At 36.2% G+C, this 6,825-nt stretch overlaps 1 long non-coding RNA gene and 4 other non-coding genes across 5 annotated transcripts; all 5 read right to left on the bottom strand.

Annotated features, from left to right (window-relative positions):
* Positions 1-543: 543 nt before the first annotated feature.
* On the bottom strand, positions 544-2,881 carry LOC133830577 (uncharacterized). Its single transcript, XR_009892133.1, has 2 exons — positions 2,089-2,881; positions 544-1,190 (listed from the first exon to the last, which is right to left on the bottom strand). It is a non-coding gene; the product is annotated as an uncharacterized LOC133830577 (long non-coding RNA).
* Positions 1,566-1,643, bottom strand: LOC133833337 (small nucleolar RNA snoR122). The gene has a single exon (XR_009892720.1). It is a non-coding gene; the product is annotated as a small nucleolar RNA snoR122 (small nucleolar RNA).
* LOC133833320 (small nucleolar RNA R44/J54/Z268 family) lies at positions 1,706-1,790 on the bottom strand. Its single transcript, XR_009892708.1, has one exon. It is a non-coding gene; the product is annotated as a small nucleolar RNA R44/J54/Z268 family (small nucleolar RNA).
* Positions 1,867-1,951, bottom strand: LOC133833321 (small nucleolar RNA R44/J54/Z268 family). The gene has a single exon (XR_009892709.1). It is a non-coding gene; the product is annotated as a small nucleolar RNA R44/J54/Z268 family (small nucleolar RNA).
* Positions 2,215-2,284, bottom strand: LOC133833316 (small nucleolar RNA Z267). The gene has a single exon (XR_009892704.1). It is a non-coding gene; the product is annotated as a small nucleolar RNA Z267 (small nucleolar RNA).
* Positions 2,882-6,825: the final 3,944 nt, after the last annotated feature.

Genomic DNA, 6,825 nt, shown 5'->3' with positions numbered 1-6,825 from the left:
GCTCAAAAGAAAGTGGACAGATCTAAGATTAGATGGAAGTGCCCCGTTGATGACATTATTTATGTCAATGTCAGCGCCCGCGTGAGTATCAAGAGGGAAAACCACAGCTTTGGTTAGGTTGCTAGACATAGAAGAGGCACTGTCACTGCAGATGCTAATAGTTTTGTGGACACTACTACGGATGTCCTTTGAGCTGAGATTGCGATTTCAGATTACAAATGATGGTAGGAACGCCATATCCTTTCAGTACTGAGAACAGCAGGCCATTTGGATTTCGTTTTGCTCTTAGAGAAACTAATAAGCTTGCAAATTATTGTTTAGCAAGATAACTTTGGATACCAAAGTTAATGCCAGTTGGAATAAGGACCTTCCCTCTTTTGCTTGGCCTATTGCTAAATTGGACACGCCTACTCCATTGTAGTGGTTTGTCTGCTTGATTGAATGAAGTAAATTTAAAAAAAATACGTCTACAATCTGTGTGAAATAAGATACAAAATGAGCCAATATTAATATAAATATAATTTTTATTGTGGAGTCACAAAATAAAAAATTATGAGATATACACTATGTAGTAATATTTACATATATTATACCAATAATCTATTTATAATATCCCTACAAAACTACACTTTAACAATAATATAGTGCAATTTATTTATCAATTTACAAAATATATGATTTTAAAAGTTCAATAATTTTTTCTAAAAAAATATTCAAAAATTAAAGAAACTAATAATCAAACATTCTAATAAAATCAACCAACAAAGACAATTGTAAAATTTGAACTACGACATTGGCTGATAGTATCATACTTCAGGAGAAAGTTTTTTTCCAAAAAGGGTTTTTCCTTGGAGACCGGGTTGTCTTCAGCACACTCAGCGTTACGATATCTTAAAGGTACCACCACTTAATCGGGCGGCAAATTTGTTTCACGGATCGGCTGTATAGTATTGCCAACCACTTCTCGAGTTGTTGATATTCAGAGTGATCCTGAACTTAATTAACTTGTTATTTCCGATGAAGGAAATGAAACGTTCAAACAACTCTCAAAAGGGGATTCAAGCTTTGTTGATCTGATACACCACTCACACCCATCACTATTGTGAAAAAAGTAAATGAGCGCCTTCACTATACTTCCAATTATTAAATTTTGCCTGTTATTACCATTATGCCTCGTACAAATTAAATTCCTAAACAACCACAAAATATATATTAAACAGGAGTATAGTTCATATACATTGCCTACTTGGCAACTTAAATGCAAACCAAAAATTTGTCCAGAAAATAAATGACGACGAAAGAGTTTCTCAATCTAAATAAGAGAACTAATAGAGGCAAAAATAAAAGTGAAAATGATAAACGAAAGCCTTCATATACTATCCAGCGGCATTTAATCACATGAGGTGCTTTTGGAGCCTATACATTGTATAAAGCTTCCACAAAATCACCATTCAAATCTCCGTTCTTAAAACAATCACAAGGCCATTTGTTAAAATAACGAAACATGATTATAGATAATTAAATGGAAAATAACAACTTGGACAAAAGAAGTAAATATAGTTTTAAGCCTCAGCGGTAGTGACAATTACAAATCATCATAAATATATTTCTGATAATACGTGCATTAAATTGCATCATTGGCAAAGGCATAATCAATAAAAAAAATTCAATGATAATAAAATAAAAGTAAACTTAAAAATGACTATATGCATCAGAGAGATTCCCAGCGACAAATCATCAACACTCCTTGGAGTTCTGATGTCCCTGTCTATTTTATCGTCACTTGCATACAAATACATGTAAAAACAACAATTGAAATTGAAATGCAAAGATAAAACTCATTAAAATTGATAATGTAGGAAGAAAAAATCATCAGAGAGATTCCCAAAGACGTGTCAACATCCTCTAAAAGAGTGCTGATGTCCCTGTCTATTTTATCATCACTTGAAACGACCCACAACCATAAAACATAAAACCAGAAAAGGGAAAATCCAAATTGAAGAAATAAATGAAATTGCAAGTGTAAATTTCAAAACATTCATAGATCATCTAAGGGATAAACAAGAAAATAAAAAAGAGAGCATTTACCTTGGTTGGTGTTATCAACCCATCACTCTAATTTGAGTAGACAAAACAGCACAAAAAACTTGACCTTTCAAGCTTCATACCCAACAAAAGGAGATATAAAGTTGCAAGAGGAGAGGTAGAGCCTCAAAAGCCTCAGATTTAAGTCTTTTTCATAGAGATTAATCTCAAAGTATATTTAAAAACCATCATAGGCAAAGGCACAGGCAAAACCATTCAAATAAGGAAAATCAAAGGCCCGGTGAATATAATGAAACAACACCGACAGGGTTTCGCTGGCAAGAGTACTACGACAAACCTAAAAATACAGAGGACGAGGAAGAAGGGGAGAAGAGGTATAAGCCTCCTGCTTTGATGTTAGGGTTTCAGCTTAAACTGATTATATATAGTGAAAAACTGAAGGACTAGGGCACCAGAGTGAGGGAGGCCTTTGATAGCCGTCAATTTATAGGACTCACTACTGAAATTCCAATATTGCCCCTATATTATTGCTTTAATATAATTTAGACCCTGTTATATTCTGGAGTGTTCCATTGGGCTCAAGAGCTGAAAGTCCAAACTGAGTATTGGGTTGAATATCCACCAATGGCTTTGGTCTTCGTTCACAACACAGACCTAAATTTTTTAGATTTTTTCTTAAATATACAATTTTTTTTTTTACTTTTTAACTATTCTTATTTTTTTTTTCAAAAATATGCACTCAAAATTTTAAAAATACAGTTTTTAAGAAAAGCAACTATAAGGCAATTTGAAAATAACTTATTGTACCAACTAAACATCAACAAACAAACAAAAAACCTAAAAACAACGTAAAAACACAAAAAAAAAAATTGAAAACAACACAAAAAAAGACAAAAGACAAAACCATAAAAATGTATAAATTTCTTTAAAATCTTAAAATTGAAAAAAAAAATTGACGATAAAATCATAATTTTTTAGTGAAAATTAGTATTTTATGTAATTTTCCTTAAATTTTTTGAACTTTTTTTATTTATATACTACTTTAATAACAATAATACAATAATAATACACAAATTTGTATTTACATTTAACATATCCAAAATACAATACATTCCAATATTAATCAATGCATAATTAAAGTTGTTGAATAATATACTTTTCATTTATACAATTATCTTAAATTGATGATGCAAATCAAATTATACAATATTAATTACAAAAAAAATTAAATTAAATATAAATACAAAAACACAATTTTAACTCATGCCACTCATTTCCCTCCAAATGTATTAATTTGTTTTTATTATGTTATATAAATTTTAAATAAATAAATAATGGTGTATATTATAAAAGAATAACATAAAAATATTGTTGACTAGATTTTTAGCTAACTGACGCATAGTCAAAATAATTAATGAGAGAGTTTTCAATTAGACAATCAATGAACCATAAATGAGCCAAGAACCTAGTAATAATGAGCAATAAATAATAAAGAGCGCCAGAATTTATAGAGGTTAGGCCCCAAAGATTGGTAATGACCTACTTCCTCTTAGATTTGTATTAATCTTGAAGGTTTACATAAGATCACAAGGGGTTACAAGTGGATTTCTATGTGTAAAAGATAATACAATATGGCAAAATCACTGCTAAGTACCAAATCAGTGCTGCTCGGTATGTTTCTGGTGCTAGTCGATAGACTAATTTTTTTGAACCCCCTCCACTATGGTGGAGAGTTCGCATTTATAATGTCCCTCTCACCCAAGGGTTGCGCCTGAGCATAACTGATGGGGAAATATTTATTTCTTCTCGCAGGTTGTTGTTGTTCTATTCTTCAGGAGTCTTGACCAAGTTTTTAGGGCTGTTAGGCGCTCTTTGTGGATGGTTGGGCGATTCTTGCGAACTGTTAATGGTGAGTGTAACTGCTTTCTGCCGATCAGGTTTATCTGTCTATCATACCGACCAACCACTTATCTGGCAAGCGTACCGAGCAGTGACTGTTATTCATTTGTCAAGTGTACTCCGACCAACTGGGCATTTGGTGATAGTATGTTGAGCAGTAACTTATCATATACCCTCTATGTATATGATAAGATTTTTCTAGCCAGCTGACGCGGAGTCAAATAATTAACTAGAGAGCTTCCAATTAGACAATCAATACACCATAAATAAGCCAAAAATCCAGTAATAATGAGCAATAAATAATAGAGAACGCCAGGATTTATAGAGGGTCAGCCCCAAGGATTGGCAATGACCTACGTCCTCTTAGATTTATATTAATCTTGAAGGTTTACACAAGATCACAAGGGATTACAAGTTGATTTCTATGTGTAAAAGACAATACAGTACGGTCGAATCATTGTTATGCCAAGTTGCTCGGTATGTTCCTAATCTTGTTCAGTAGGCTATTTTTTTAACCCCCTCCATTATGGTGGAGAGTTTGTATTTATATTATCCCTCTCGTCCAAGGGTTGCGCCTGAAGCATAACTGATGGGGAAATATCTCTTTCTTCTTGCAGGTAGTTATTGTCCTATTCTTCAGGAGCCTTCACCAAGATTTTAGGGCTGTTAGGTGCTTTTTGTGGGTGGTTGGGCGATTCTTGCAGACTGTGATCGGTGAGTGTAACTGCTTCTTGCCGACTAGGTTTATTTGTCTGTCATACCAACCAGCCACTCTCCTGACAAGCTTACCGAGCAGTAACTGTTATTCATTTGTCAAGTGCACTCCGTCTAGCTGGGCATTTGGTGATAGTATGTTGAGTAGTAACTTGTCGTATATCTTGCAGGTATACACCGACCAACTTGTCGGGGGTATGTCCAGTTTGCTCTACATGTCAAAGTTTAGTGTCATGTCAGATATGCCAATTTTTTGGATAACATTCGCCCCCCAAGTTTGCAATGGTGCTAAGCAGCATGGAAACTTTTGCTCTGGGGACCATACCATCCAGCCTGGTCGGAGGTACACGCCCCTTGTTAGGTGGCATAACACCTGGTGTAGTTTATATCCTAATATTTCCAAGAAATAATGTAACGACCCAAAATCGCTAATAAGGCTCAAGGGCCTTGATTAGTGTGCCTGGAGGGCATAATGGAATTTATGTGTGATTTTATGAGTTTAATGCATGATTATGATTTAAAGCATGTTATATGACTATTTGTTTATCTGAGATGCATGACTATGTATATTAGTATGCATGTAGGCCCGGATCGTGTTAGAAGGGCCTAATTGTAATTTTAGCCCACTGAGGGCATATATGTGATATTTGCATTCTGTGAATTGTACCACGTGAGTGTGGTGTTATTATTGTGATGCACGTGCCGAGACGGTCCTAGAGAGCAAATTTAACTTAAGAGTCACAACGGGAATTCTATAGCCGGCTCGGGAGGAGCCTAGGGGTACCTTGGGAATTTTATGGCTAAGTTGAGATTTAGCGGGTAATGGTTATTGGTGATTGAGTAACCTGGGTAACCATTAGTTACTGCTGAGAGTAACAAGTTAGGTGAAAGAAATGGTAGAATTGCAATATTAGTGAAAGGACTAGAGTGCCCTTGAGGACTTAGTTGGGAAAGGATTATTTGGAGGGGTAGCATGGTCATTTGGCAAGGGTAATATACAATTTTCAGCTGGGTTTTAGGGGTACACGGTTTGGGCATTTGGGGTCACTTGATGCTTTGATAGAAATTGAAGAGAAGAAAGAGGAGGAGAAAGAAGAGCTAGGGCAAGTAAAAAGAAAAGAAGAAGAAGAAGAAGGGTAGAAGGGCTGATTTTGGAGCTTAGGAGGAGATCAAGGAAGCTTGTTGGGAGGATTCTTCACTTGAGGTATGGATTTTATACACACTTAAGTTTGTTTTCTGTGTTGATTTGAGGAATTTAATGCTTGAGTTAAGCTTTTCAAGGTTTTGGGTTTAGATTTCTTAAGTTGAAATCAATTGGGTGGATTTGTGAGTGTGATTGTGTTTTGAGCTTGAATCTAGTGTTTATGGGTTGGTAGATGGTCCATTTAAAGTCTTAAATTGATTTTGGGGTTTGGGTATTGGTTTGGTATGATTTGGGAAGGTTTTAACTCGGTGAAAACGCGAAGGAAAACCCAGAATTCTGGGCCTGTGAAGGCGTGCCGCGGCACAAGGCCAATTTCAGGTTATCATTTTTGGCAATTTTAGGCCTTTGCTTCGGGGGTTCGGGGGATGTCTCCGGGGTGTTGTTTTAAGGTTTTAGAGGTCTCGAGAGTGCGGGATTGGTCCCGGGAAGTGGTTTTGGGTTGGTTAGTATTAAAAATTGTTTTATGTGTGTTGTGACTAGGCTATTGGAGAGGCTCGTGCTAGAGGACCGTGCTCGTGACTTTGGTGCATTGTGAAGCTCGGGATACAGGTAAGAAAACTATAACACTTGTAGGATAGGGCGTGGGCCCATAGTGTGATTGCGGGGCACGGCCCTATATTGCATGATGAGATGATTGCCGGGCATGGCCCTATATTGCATTACATGTTAGGGTGTAGACTTAAATGTATTGATAATTGTTTGAATGTTGTTTGATTTATGCTATATGTGATTATAGTGAAATGAACGGCTATGGCCGAGGGCGGCAAGGCCGAGAACGGCAGCGGAGCCGGAAGTAACACCTAGCACATGGGATGCTTATGGTCAGGGTAGGACCCAGGGGATACGTGTGTTATCCCTACGGTGAGGACCGAGACCCCAGGCTTCGGTAAGGTTTCGGGGGCGGCATGGCCGTGTTTGCTTAGTCTAATGGTTGACTTGTTTATATGTGGATTATCTGTTAT

The sequence above is a fragment of the Humulus lupulus genome, chromosome 4, assembly GCF_963169125.1.
Source record: "Humulus lupulus chromosome 4, drHumLupu1.1, whole genome shotgun sequence".
NCBI lineage: Eukaryota > Viridiplantae > Streptophyta > Magnoliopsida > Rosales > Cannabaceae > Humulus > Humulus lupulus.
The sequence above is the reverse complement of the archived record's forward strand: the minus strand, read 5'-3'. Positions and strand labels throughout refer to the sequence as shown.